The following is a 15,387-nucleotide window of genomic DNA, read 5'->3' as shown; positions in this document are numbered from 1 at the left end:
GTTTGCTTATCCAAAGCGTAGAAGCATTCGGTCCCCACCTTGATCTTAAGGTCTTCAGTGGTTGATTAACAACGAACTATCATGACCCCCCAATTATGCGATTCCCCAACGGTGTATTTTCAGCCGAATTGCTGCCTGGATTCAATGAGCCGTTCTTTATCTATTTATCATTTATACTTAATTACACTTGAAGTCCGGGTGAGGCCACACCCATGCCAAGCACGGCCACGACCATATCAAGTAAAATCACAAAATAACAAGAAATTCTTCTTTATCCTATTCTTCACCCACCCAGAGTCACATAACCTGTAACTACATCCACACCACTTCCAACCACACCTTGAACACTAACCTCACACACTGCCTCAAACTACATTATCCCCAGCAAGACCCACACCACCTCTGAACACATCTACATCCCTCCTGTCTCCCCAACACCATCTACAACCACACCCACACCACCTCCAACCATAACTACTCCACCTTCAACCATACCCACACTATCTCCACTCACAACACCACTTCCATATATAACAAATCCACCAAAACCACACCCATGCCACCTCTAAACACATCTACAAGGTCTCCAAGTATACCTCCACCATCTCCAACCACACCACCTCCACCCACACCATTTCTAACCACACCACCTCCAACCATAACACCTCTAACCACACCATTTCCAACCACACCCACACTACTTCTAAGCATACCTACACAGCCTCTAACTGCACCACCTTTAACCACATCACTTCCAGATACACCACCTTCAACCACACCACCTCCAACAACACCCACACCACCTGTAGCCACACCTACAGCACTTCTAACACCATCTTTAAGGGCATCTATGTCACCTCCAACCTGACTCGAACCACTTCCAAAGACATACACGCCACCTCCGACCACATAACCTTCAACCACACAACCACTACATGCACACCACCTCCAATCTCACTCGCACCACTTCTAGCCTTACCACGTCACCTCCACCTTCACTCACAGCACTTTCACCCACACCCATGCCACCTTCAACCTCACTCACACCACCTTCATCCACATCCACGAAACCTCCAACCCCACTCACACCACCTCTAGCCACAATCCACACCCAGTGAACTCGGTCGACCTCCTCCAGCCTTCCTCTCCTCATCCCTCACCACTAACTAAGCGACCGTACCAATAATACAACTTTCCACAGAGTCGCTGAATATTCAGGCGATGGCTGATATCTGCTGGATCTGAAGGAGAGTGGCGGAACTCTCTCGTCTGTGTGAAGGAGGGCGACGGAACCCTAGCCGACGCCGGGGAGATAAGATGTGAATTATACCACTTATGACTAGTGATAATCGGCCGTAGTGAATGTAATGGATGTAATGGGGGTATTATCATAGCCGGCGGCTCTTCAAGAGTATGCCCTGAATTTAATCGAGGAATCACAAGGCAGACATGATGTGGCTGTTGAAAATGTATGCCAACTATTCGTTGAAATGCAGAACCCCATTTGAAACGGAACACGTTCAGATACCTCGGGGTGAACATGGCTGTGCATGGAGGAACCATATGGTCTGAGGTGAACCACTGGACGGGTGAGGGAGCTTATCATGTCTTGGGTGCACTGAGGAATGTGTGGAAAGAGGGTCACTCTCTGTGAGTGAAAAAGATCGGTGTGTCTAATGGTACTGTAGCCCCAACGGTGTTGTATGGATGCGAGGCGTGAGCCTTGGATCAAAAAGTAGGGAATAAGGGTGGGTGTTCCGGATAAGTAAAGAGAAAGACGGGTAATAGAGAGATGTAGTGGTAAAAACAATATAGTCGAGAGCTGAAAAGGATGCGCTGAAATGATCTGGACGCATGGAGAAGATGAGGGGGTTGGGGCTTACAAATAAGGTATACGTGTCAGAAGTGGAGGGGCTAAGGAGAAGGGAGAGACTGCATTGGAGACTGCATGATAGATTGGAGAGATACTCTAAGAGGCACCACTCTGTACATGAAGGGGGGTATTGAGGCGTGCATAGATAGAGTGAACTCGGGCACTGTCGTATACAGGGGACGACGTGCGTCAATAGACTGAACCAGGGCATCGGAGGAGTAAACCACGGGAAGGTTCGTGGGACCTGGTTATGGATGAGGGGTTGTGGTTCAGTGCATTATACATGACATATAGAACATGGATGTGAGCGAATGAGGCCTTTTCTTCGTCTGTTCCTATCGCTACATAATTAACGCGGGAAATGGTGAAAAAAATTGATTGATGATATATATATATATATATATATATATATATATATATATATATATATATATATATATATATATATATATATATATATATATATATATATATATTCACGAGAATTGTGCCTTATTGTTAAATTTACTTGCAGCTTGAGGTAAGGACCCTCGCGAATAAAACACAACAGTCCATCCATAAACATTCGCAGGCAGACGTGTTGAGGAATATATTAAGACTACAAAATAGGGGGCTTGACCTGACGGGGTAAGAAACTGGAAGTGGTTCCGGGTTAAGCTACTGCATTAATTTCACTAACAGTAACTTGCTCGAGTGTTTCCTCCGCCTCACAACCTGGACTTAACCTGTTCTAATTCAAGACGCCGCTCCTTATGTCATATCAAAGGCTCGTCATCACATCTTCACCTACGGTAGGAGGTCAAGCCTCACACGAAAGCCTGTCTAAGGGGAAAGTGGCACATTAGTGTCAAGGGGATTCCGATTCACACCTGCAGGGCAGATGTGCGATTGGTACACATTCAGCAGGCAAGTTCGAAACATCTCGACTCTGTGACGCTCAGCGGAGGATCTGAAGATGTGTCGGAGTATAACTGCTTTTCATTTCCAACTTCTTTCCCACCTACATAGGATGAAACAAGTACAGCCCTGGCAGCCGCCTCTACTTCCAACCGGGACACTCAGGGTTGTTAGCCCTCCCTTTCCGCGAGGTACGAACCCAGGCAGTATCGACTCGCTACTTCGAAGCTTTCATTTCAAACTACTCCCAAGCTGTCATTGTCCGGAGTTTTGCTCATCATGTCCAGCTCGCTACTAACACCCACAACGTCTCACTATACGTGGCCTTAACTTCGGTTTCGACACACCAACAGGAAGTTATTGGTGTCACTCCATCCTCCCCGTGGTTGTATGTGAACCTGAGAGTGTTATCAACTCGTGAGTTCGAAGCCAAACGTGGGTAAACAGATGCGTTCTCCGGACTAAGGTTAGCTGTGGTACTGGGAGGGGCTGGTACACTACCACCTGAGTCCTCTCTCTCACTGGTGGCAGAGTCAAGTGTGGTCACAGGGATATACCTTAACTTTTTCTTTTTTTTTGGGGGGGGTGTCATGGGTGAGGTTATTACTACTTGAGCCCTCCCCTTCCTGTCAAGTCCTACATATAAGAAATCTGGGATGTGAAATTCTTGGCTTTTCTTTAGAGGTCAGAGGTCGCTCTGAAAAGCACATATTTCTTTTGGCAATGATTTGGCCCTACCTTAGCCGGTATCCCTGAAATGTAGCACAAAGGAGTGTTTTCACGTTCCATATATCATGCTGAGGCCAGACTGATGACGACAAATTCTGGCCTTACCTAGAGGTCAGTGGCTGTGAAAATTGCCATGTTCCTCCGCAAACCCACTTCGCTCCAAGCGGTGCTCACGACACTCACACGATAACTGCCACATCTTCGAAATGGTGTCGAGTCTTGTCACAAAGATAGTCCAGGTGTATATGGAGGAAGGCACACTGCGTTCACCGGCGAATGACGGGTCTTTCTCGTCTTCTTATCTACTCTGTGTGACTAACGCGTAATGAGTCACTCAACAGGATACAGAACAAAAGAAATGGGAGGACAATCCAAGTTTAAAACTCTCTCTCTCTCTCTCTCTCTCTCTCTCTCTCTCTCTCTCTCTCTCTCTCTCTCTCTCTCTCTCTCTCTCTTTCTCTTGGCGTCCACTTGCCTGCAAACATGTTTCGGTCGGTGTTACATCCAGCTGCCTCACTTCCCCCCTCGCCTTTACCCTTCTCTATCAGTGTCCTGGAGGCCCCTCTCACTGTATGTTGACCTGGTCCTCACAGCTGTGTTAGGAGGAGGTGACAGGGGCCGGTGCTGAGGGGAGAGGCTCAGGGATTGAGCTGGAGAGTGAACAGAGATATGGAGAAGACGAGGAACTGGGTCTGGGGAGGGGGAGACGAGAGACAAGGCCAGGGAGGAGAATACAAGAGGCTGAGTCGTGAGAGGAGGAGAAGAGAGATCTGGTCGTAAGAGGGGAAGAGAAAGAGTGGTTCTGGGGAGAGGGGGAAATGAGACACTGGGTCGGGAGAAGGGGAGACGATAAACTAGGTTGGGAAAGGGGAAGACGAGACTTTGGGTCGGTGGAGTGGGAGACAAGAGACGGGAGTTGGAGGAAGGAGAAGACGCAAGAGACTGCCTGGGTTGTGAGGGAAAAGATAAGCAAAAGAGTGAGTGAGAGAGGTGAGAGGCGATGCTATAGGGCAAGGATAAGGAGCGAGGAACGGGGGTTAAGGGTTACGGGCGGCGGATTGAGGGGTAAGAGACAGGAGCAAGAATAGTGAATGATGGCAGGGATAAGGGGCGGGGGGTGAGGGCTGAGAAGTTGGGGAAGTCAGGGCCAGGTGAGAGCTGAGAGGTGGCGGGGAGAACTGAGAGACAGGGGAGAGGAGAGAGGATTAAGAGTGTCAGGGGTGAGGCATAATTGATCAAGAATAACAGTACGGGGTGACGGGGCGGGTACTGAGCTGATGGTAAGGGGTGAGGGGCGTAGATCGTGCTGGTTTTAAGAGGGGAGCGTGAGGGTGGGAGTAAGAGTGAGCGGCTGGGGAGGAGCTAGTGATAAGGGGTGAGCGTAGGGAATGGAGGTGGTGTCAAGGGGTGTGGGCTGGTGGTAAGGGGTTTAGCTGAGGACGAAGGAGGGGCTAGTGGTGAGGAGTTAGGGCGGGTTTACAGCTAGTGGTAAAGAGTAAGGTGCTGGGGTGAGGCTGGTGGTTAGGAGTGAGGGGAGGGGATGAGGTCGACGGTACAACCAGGCAGGTGCAGCCTCCTGGGTACTGGGAGGTGTAGCGATGGCATCACAGTAAAACCACCACTGTTGTGTTGGTTAACTCCCACCTTCCTGGCCGATGGTACTGTCTCTCCTCCTTGCTTCACCTACAGGCGGGTTGCTGGCACTCAGTACACAGGTCAACTCCTCCTCCGTCTCGTATGACGCACGTTACAACACACACACACACACACACACACACACACACACACACACACACACACACACACACACACACACTCCCACAAGCTCCGTCCTCTTGCCTCTTGATTCTCATAACTACGCGAGATTTTCCGATGCCAAATCGGAGCGGCTCCACGGGTCGAGGAGGGCTGGACGGCTCTCAAGACCCATATGTCTGTTATCAAGCGTTTGAGGTCTACCTCCTTCCTCCAGCCGCTGTTGCTCCTCTATTCTAAACTGTAACACTTGAAGCCTTAAATCTTACCTTCTATCTATTATAAAAGAGTGTGTATACTTCTGACGACTCTCTCTCTCTCTCTCTCTCTCTCTCTCTCTCTCTCTCTCTCTCTCTCTCTCTCTCTCTCTCTCTCTCTCTCTGTCTATCTATCTATCTATCTATCTATCTATCTATCTCTCAAACTAATCTGTCTAAGGCTGTTCCTCCCCTATACTGTCATATCTCCAACTATAAGTTTTAATCTCTTCTCTTTTTTTCACTCTACGGGTTACGTTTGTGCTCGCTGAAGTACAAACACTCCTAGTGCTCGCCTTGTGGATCATGATAATAAATCACTCAGCTTTTGAAAACTTTTGGATTAAGATTTCTCTGCCCACTACAACCCTCGACATCCTCGACTTACATTTCAGTCCGCACGAAATCACAGGAGACGTCTTTCGTAAAGTCACACGTCCCTTTTTTTCTGAAGGAAGTTTGTTTGATAACCTCTCCTTATCTTCCATTTAACAGGTCATCTTTGGTGTTGGGCTACAGATGAATCTAAGAGCTTATCTCGTTTTACCTTCCCTTCGTTTTTCCATTTCGACAACATTATAACTGTCTCTCCTTGAAAAAAAAGAAAAAAAAATGGTTCTCTTTTCTTCACTAACTCCGCCATGACAGACTCAAGGATTCTCCTAACCCTTGACGCAAAACTACTTATCCCATGCACCTCATTCTCCGCGTAGTTCAAAATAGCAATTCCTTTTTCCTTGGACACATCAAGGCGTATAGACCATACGACATCCTTCCTGTATTTTGAAAGAGTGGGGTTTCACATCTGGCGCATACGACATCCTTCCTGTATTTTGAAAGAGTGGGGTTGCACATCTTGCGCCCGTGTCCGGTCCTCTGAATCACTTCACTCTACAACCCGAAACTATTCTTTCCTCTTGGAAACAGGTGCTAGTGATGAAGCCTGTCCTAAAACGACTCAAACCCTTCCAGACACCGTCCTACTGCCCTGACATTAAACATCCCTAATGTCTTTGAAGTTATCTTTATCAACAGCAGTGACCCTCAGTGTTATCATTATCAACAACAGTGATCCTTAGTGTTCTATCCTGTATCCCATACTCCTCTCCCTTTTCAATAACCATTTTCCTTCTTCAAAAAAAATTATAATGCACTCACAGACCGTTACATTCCTCCATTTCTTTCGAATCCTTCTTTGCTCGACCTACATCACGTCTCGAAGCCAAAGATTTGAATTCGCACATAGTTCTGTTTCTTCTACCACTCCCCTATAATTCTACATTATCTTTGAGGGCATGTTCACCACTCAGTAGAGTGGGCGAACTTCGTATTACCTTAACATGTAAAACATCATGTAACCTCGGATCACGCAGGTAACTTTGCATGTATAGAAGACGTTAGAAGTCCTGTGATGACCCTGTTTATTCTTCTCATTCTAATCATTGTTTTGATTCTACAAAGGACTGATTCGTCTTTGTATGGTGTATTATTGTAAGCTCTGGGTTGGCTGCAAACCCCCACATACTTACTTGACAGAATCTAGATACAGTCTCCCACTCTGACCTCAAAACTTGACCCAGTTGCCCTACGCTGCAGTGATGGTTCCCGTCTTCGGTCTCTGCTCCCGAGAAGGAAGTTTATTCCTGGTGTGCTCCCGCCGCTTCCTACACCATATGATACTCGACAAGCTCCTGCCCCACATGCCTCGAGTGTCTATCCAATGCTCCATCGATAGTGTCGTCAAGAAACTATCTACCCCTGGATTGTGTTGCTTCTTCACCGTGTAATCGTGGCTTCAGTAAAGACCCAATAATGACACGAACAAAGATAAATGTCTTCTTCGCTTTTCCTGTTATCTTTATGAATATATCAGGTTATCACAAGAGATCAATGAAAACAGGGTAGCTATTGAAAATGTAGCTGAGAAACTTCGGCTCTGTGAAGGCACCTCTAGTCCAACAATAGCCAGAGCATCAGATATAGTAGAAAAAAAAAAGACAAAACGTTGCTTTGAAAAGAAGTAAACCCAAAACTAGATGAGTTACAATAGAGACGACAGTAGAGAGAGAAATGATAAATTCTCCGACCTTAGGAACTGGGAGTGAGATCCATCCCTACCGGACACAGAAACTAACAGTGAGGATCAAAGGGTTGGGCGACAAAATGGAAGAACCTAAGTCAACCCTGTCAAGGAATCTTTTGTCAGACACTTAATTAAGACGTTTTGTGGAGGAGGAGTTTTCCTTTTTTTTTCCTTTTCTTCTTCTTCTTCTTCTTCCCCTGGAGGTAGGCTGGAAGTCTTAACACAGAGTACAGGACATAGTTAAGGAAGCTACTGAAGGCGGGGTGGCTGTTGTCCAGCTGGAACGAACGAAGTAGCACAGGACAGATCAAAGGAGATCTTAGGGATGTATAGGACACTCGAGAGAGATTAAAGCTGGAGGATGCCTGTGCTAGTTTGGCTTCTTCGTAGGTACGATGTAGGTACTGCAACTCTAAAGTAGAATGTTAGGTATATGTGGTAGAGGAGAGCACATATGTAGGATCGAGGGGGCTTCATCACAATGGCTAGTGGGATTGATATAGTGAAGATAGGCTATACCTTCCCTCAGAGTATTCATACCTTTCCTCACGGTATCCATACCTTCCCTCAGAGTATTCATACCTTTCCTCACGGTATCCATACCTTCCCTCAGAGTATTCATACCTTTCCTCACAGTATCCATACCTTCCCTAAGAGTATTCATACCTTTCCTCACGGTATCCATACCTTCCCTCAGAGTATTCATACGTTCCCTCACAGTATCTATACATTTTACCATAGACTGCCAACGTTCGAGCTGGACTGGCAATACAAGGCTCTGTAGGATTTCATACAAACTGATTGAGCAGGTGTTCGACAGGAACACCGTGAGGAGAAGGTTATGCCAACCTACGATATCAGCAGTCAGGTCAGGTCAGGTCGGGTGTGACTATATCAGTTGGGTCAGACTGTCGACACCAACTGACCTGAGTTTGGTGGTCTGACTTCACGAAACACACCCTTCTTTGCGTCTCCAAGCGAAACACGATATTTTTTTAGCACCTCCGCAAGATGAACTACATGAACTTTGATGAACTGACTCCATGTGTTTTTTGTTTTCAGAACAGCTTAATGACACAGCAAAACAGAAATCTAGAAATCTGGATAGATCTCCCATTAAAAGCAGTTATTAACTGAGCTGACGATTCTAGGGAGGAACGTCTTCCCGGAACGTCTTCCCGGAAGACAGACCGTACACAAATCTCGAAGTGATGTGGTGGGACGGGATTACGTAAACCTGGTTAGCAAACTGGATGATGATGATGATGATGATGATGATGATGATGATGCAACTGACCCACACGGTACTGAACCAATGAATGAGACGTCTCAACCTATTTCCTTGGGGGTACTGCGCATACCGCCAAAGCAGCAAACTGAAAACGATCGCGCAGAGTATGAGAAAATTAGAAATAGATTTAAGATTAGTTATGTCCACACAAAGAAACCTAAATAACACCTGTGAGGTCGGTAAGAATATTAGGAAAGAGCGATCACAATACCATCTAAACCAGCGTAAGCTGTTTGTGCTACAATTTAGGTCAAGTTAGAAGACGACCTCGTCAAAGGACCATCAGATCTGTTCTCTTGTCCTCCCCATGTACTGCCATGAACAAATCACAGCTAAAAAAAAAAAAAAAATGTCAGAGTGAGCCTAAACATGGCCACTGGAGACTGAGCCACGGAGGGTGGAGGGAGGTGGTGTCAGATGTGACGTCACTAGGGAGATGCCTGGAAGAAGGAGGAGGAGGAGGAGGTTAGTTCAACATGGTAGGGTGGGTGACCTTAAAACCCTCCCAGAACCTGGTCTGGAGAACTTCAACTTTTCCAGGACGTGGTCTGGTGGTCCCAACTCTCCCAGGACATGGGCTGGCGGTCCCAACACTCCCAAGACATGGTTGTGTGGTCCCAAAACTCCCAGAAAGTCGACGGGGCGGCACCAATACCCCAATAACATGTATGGGTGGTCCCTAAACCCACAAGACAAGGGTTGGGTGGCCCCATCCCTCCAAGGACGTGGGAGGACTCATTCCCAGGTAATCACAGGAGCAGCGGGGGCTTCACCACAGTACTGGGGGTGGGAGGAGGGCTGAAGGGGTAGGGAAGTGGGAGGGGGCGCGCGCGCCTGCCTGGGAGGGGGATGCGAATGGGCAAAGAAATGGGAGGGGTGGGGCCTGGTAGGGGGAGAGTTGGATGCAGATGGGCTGCAAAGGAAGGGGGTAGATGAGGGCAGGGACTGGGGAAGGTGAGGGGTAAGAATGGGAATGGGTGGGAAAGATGAGGTGGTTTCATAACATCAACAACGAGAGTCATCAGTGATAACGCTGAACAAACATCGATCACAAGAACAAAAATAACGAGGATGACCGTAACAAGAACCAGGAGAGAACAGCAGCTGCACCACCACCACACCAGCAGTAACATCACCATTAGCAGCAGTAACAACACCAGTAACAGCAGCAGTAACACTAGTAGCAGCAGGTAACAACACCAGTAACAGCAGCAGTAACACTAGTAGCAGCGGTAACAACACCAGTAACAGCAGCAATAACACTAGTAGCAGCGGTAACAACACCTGTAACAGCAGCAGTAACATTAGTAGCAGCAGTAACAACACCAGTAACAGCACCAGTAACAACAGCAGTAACACTAGTAGCAGCAGTAACAACACCAGTAACAACAGCAGTAATAGCACCAGCAACAGCAGCAGTAACACTAGTAGCAGCAGTAACAACAGTAACAGCAGCAGTAACACTAGTACCAGCAGTAACAACACTAGCAACAGCAGCAGTAACACTAATACAGCAGTAACAACACCAGTAACAGCAGCAGTAACGCTAGTAGCAGCAGTAACAACACCAGTAACAGCAGCAGTAACACTAGTAGCAGCAGTAACAACACCAGTAACAGCAGCAGTAACGCTAGTAGCAGCAGTAACAACACCAGTAACAGCAGCAGTAACAATAGTAGCAGCATTAACAACTCCAGTAATAGCAACAGTAACACTAGTAGCAGCAGTAACAACACCGATAGCCGCGGTAACAGAACCAGTAGCAAATGTAACAGCACCAGTAACACCGGCACCACTAGCAGTGGTAACATCAACACTAATAGCCGTAACAGCATCAGTAGCAGCCGTTGTAACATTAGCACCAGGGTATTTACACCAGTAACAGTGGTATCAGTACTAGGAGCAGCAGTAACAGAACCAGGAGCAACAGTAATAGCAGTAATAATACCAACAGGAGCATTAGTAGCAGTAACATTACCAGTAACAGCAGTAACCTAACCAGTAGCAGTGGTAACACTCCCAGTAGCAGCAGTACCAACAGTAACACATCACTAGTAGCAGTAATACTATCACTAACGGTAACAGTAACAGCAGTAATAACGCAAGCGGCAGCAACAACCACAAAATAACAGCAGTAACAATAGCAGTAACACAAGCAACAGTACGAGTTACAACAGTAACAACAGAAATAACATTATTAGTATCAGTATCAGAAGCAACAATACGAGTAAAAACAGTAACAGCAGTAATAACATCATCTGTAACATTAACAGTACCAATACCAGCAGTAACAGTACCAGTAACAGCAGTAATAACATCATCTGTAACATTAACAGTACCAATACCAGCAGTAACAGTGCCAGTAACAGCAGTAATAACATCATTTGTAACATTAACAGTACCAATACCAGCAGTAACAGTACCAGTAACAGCAGTAACAGTAACAACACTAGTAACACCAGCAACAGTAGTGAGCGTGGCCTGGCTGTGTTGGGTCAGGTTCCACACACTCTACGACGCGAGGTTGTCGTCTGTCCATAATAAACTGGAGCTCAAAGTTTGCCGTTCTTGATAACAGACAAAGATCTGCACCTCGCACTCACTGGTGCCTGCTGGCCAGCACCCCAAACTCTCTCTCTTTCTCTTGGACTATAAATTACAAACATGCGAAGAAAAATATTCGACGAAATGTGTTCTATGACGTCTTCTGTTATGGAGGCCTCCACTGACGCCATGTTGCACCCTTCGTTATATAGTTCGTGTTACACCATCGGTGTTGAGAGGTCTTGAAGGTCGTGGAATGGAGTGCCACAGTACTGCATTCATTACTGCTGGTAACTCCACATCAAACATCACAAGACATATTACACACCAGCAGGTGTTAAGCTTAATTGTAGCGGACCTCCTGACAGAAGGTATCCGATCAGAACCGACTCTGATGACTCAGTGAGGATTTTGACGCCAGACAAAGGATTAAACCGAGAATGCCAACCGCACTAATCCTGATGGGCAGCAGCTGTCAACACCGTTGAGTACACGTGATAATGTACGGCTAGTAAGGGAGGAGGGGGGAACCTGGTGCCAGCTCACGTACATGGTGGAGTCCTTGATCTATGTGCAGGGTTCACCATCTGTCATACGAACACATTCTTCCATTACTGTTCATGATGTGCTGAGGCATCAAACATCCTAGGCCTACCAATACGACCTGGTGCCAGCTCACGTACATGGTGGGGGGGCCTTGATCTATGTGCAGGGTTCAACATCTGTCATACGAACACATTCTTCCATTACTGTTCATGATGTGCTGAGGCATCAAACATCCTAGGCCTACCAATACGGACAGACGAATATGGCTCAAAATCCCTGACGATCGCCGTCAGAACTTTTACGTCTCCAACGTCCGGCTGGGATGCGTTCTGACAAATGGGGAGGAGTTTCATAACGACGCAGTAGAAACTATCCAGCAACACTCACAACCTTCAGGGAGGATTAGGGAGCCCATGGACACATCCCAGCCTGACCTAAACATACACCACGCCTGCTACAATGATCCACAACTTCAGCAATGTATGTCTTTCGCTAAGAGAATCGAACTAACTTACAGGCGATCATCACGAACACACCATGAATGCCGGGACTATTCCAGTCTGTCTTAGAAATTACCCGGCAGCGGATGACTGAATTAAGTTTAACTGGGAAATATTTCTTACTGGACTGAACACGCATACTCCTATTAGCGGAGCGAAGAGAGAGACATTAACAAAATGACTGGTAGGAAAAGCAAGTCAAGTCTCCCATCCAAACCCTTTACAAAGAGCCAGCGGCCTACATCAGTACTTGGTCTTCTGCCTCTAGTTTTGCAAATATACCACGGTAAATCACAGAAAGGTCTGTGGGGCCTGGATGTGGATAGGGAGCTGTGGTTTCGATGCATTACACATGACAGCTAGAGAATGGATGTGAGCGGATGTGGCCTTTCTTCGTCTGTTTCCTGACGCTACTTCACAGACGCAGAGGGTGGAGACGCTGCTTCCTGTAGGGCGGGGTGGCGCCGAGAATAGATGAAGGCGAGCAAGTATATATATATATATATATATATATATATATATATATATATATATATATATATATATATATATATATATATATATATTTCCTCTCACAGGACTAGTTGACACCATGAATTTATCCCTCCTGTTGATGACGAAGAGACTAAATGTAAACTTAGCCCACAAAGTAATTCCCCCACCCTGCAACAATATGTACTTGACTGTTGCAAAATCACCTGAGTTCAGAGACGATCATTGCCAAATACTGCAAGACATATGTAAACAGTTCATCTATAACAATGTTCTACCTCAGATACTTGTGGAGTATGATAACTCTGCTTATTGCAAAAGGTTCTTTGTTATTTATCTTGATACGTAATCCAACCATTGTTGTTCACACCTGTTGTGAACTTCACTTACCATGTAAACTGCCGGATAATTCATTGTGTTGCCCCTAACAATGTTACCACTTCTCTCTCACTGTGTAACCTATAATACATGTCAGTCATTGAGGCCCCACAGTCCCTGGACCTTTTGTGCACTCTGTCTCGTCAATTGCACCACGTCCCACTGGATTGGCAGCAGTGCAGAATACAACAGCCGCTCGTGCAGCAAATATCAAAATCACCTGACGTTCACTTTCACTTATCCTAACCTAACTTAGCCCATGATTAAGCGTATATCCGTATCCCGAGGCATATCAGAGGCTGAGACACTATGGGAGAACTGAGAAACGAGAGTGTAGATCTCCGCCTCCAGCGAACAGCGGCAAATCGAGTTTGTTTACCTTCGACGTAACAAACGTTCGTGCCGGAGGCTACATCGGGCGGGTGTGAATGGTGGGTTTTCGTGGCATCCTGGTGTGGTATAGCTTTACTCCTAACTGCTCTATTACCTACATCTGCTACATACCACAGTTACCTCATCATTCGCGCCTCCTTATATTTCTCTCCTCCCCTTCCCTTCCTCTCCCTGGACCCCAGCTTGCTCCAGTAGATTTCCCCGTCAATTCCCTAAATCTCCTCCCCCCGCCAGCTACCTCCCTCCCCTAGCTACAGCCTCAACGAAATAGACTCCGCCATTTGGCCACACATTCAGGTCATGCTCACATTTTTATCACCATTGTGTATGGCATCGATACGTACGTTCTAGTTTTCCTGCTCACGTTTGCGGCCTTGTTACTTATGATAACGCTTGTGTGGCTTATGTTTATGACGTATTATTTCCATTCATGACTGTTACTTACGTTTAAGTTTTCTCTTACACAAATTTCTTCATTTTTCTTCAATTTTCTTAAAGCGATCGACATGGTTCGGGCATAACGTACCCAAGCTAAAGGAAGGAGTGTCAAAATTAGTCTGGGCTCCGCATGAATGTGATTTGACTCTCTAAAGCTGTAAAGGTTATTGTAAGATGCATAAACCAAAGGAACGAGAGAATCTCACACTTTCGCTGTTCGAGAGAAGAAGGAGGTGGCATCATAACGGCCATTCCTCGAATGGCTGGCCTCCACACTGAAAAGTATTGGAAGCAGCAGCCAGACGCTTGCAACGGGTCTGAGCTTTGGTGGCTGGGACACAAGGGGGTCAACTCACAAGACCAACGGCCGAAATGATACCAGCAGAACAGAGCGAACGCACCAACACCGCGGGGCTACAGAAAGGGATGGCAGGCGAGACGAGTATGCCTGACGAGTCAATGCAATGGAAACATGAGCGTATAACAGATAATTCAGGTAACAGGGGTGGACGAAGAAACCACTCCCACGTATGTGAGCAATACTCATACTGAAGAGAATAAAACCCCCGTTGGTATCTATCTATACGTGTTCACAAGACGATTACGGCACTTATGTAACAGCCCCTTGTTTTCGAGAGGCAGCCCTTGTGATGTTGATTATGTGTGGGGGTTTCCAGGGGTGAACTGGAGTGTTTTGAAATTGGGGAGGAAACAAATGACACTTGACAAAGATATGGAGTGAGAAAATTCCATTTTAACACCACTGAATTTGACAGGTTATTGTTTACCCATTCCGAGATGTTACGCAGGTCGAAAACGAGAAGAGGAAATATGTTTAGTAATAGTGAGAGCACAATCATTAGAAACAGCTGGGGAAGGAAGGTAGACTGAAGTGCGTAAATTGGAATCAACAGCATACGAACAAATAGGATTAGACGTAGAACAAAGATCATTCTTAGAAAGAAGGCCATCAGTGTTGAGAGAGAGAGAGAGAGAGAGAGAGAGAGAGAGAGAGAGAGAGAGAGAGAGAGAGAGAGAGAGAGAGAGAGAGAGAGAGGAATCGCTCTCTCAGTGACTAATGTAATGACACAACCACACCATTTCAAATGCTTTAGAAGACATCGTGGGCCAAGGCAAAAGTTTCAGCAAAATCTCTGTGAGGTACTGCGAGGTACGCACTGATGATCAAAACGAAGCGGAAAAAATGTCTA

The sequence above is a fragment of the Panulirus ornatus genome, chromosome 8 (genome assembly GCF_036320965.1).
Source record: "Panulirus ornatus isolate Po-2019 chromosome 8, ASM3632096v1, whole genome shotgun sequence".
Classification (NCBI taxonomy): domain Eukaryota; kingdom Metazoa; phylum Arthropoda; class Malacostraca; order Decapoda; family Palinuridae; genus Panulirus; species Panulirus ornatus.
Note: the sequence above shows the minus strand (reverse complement) of the source record.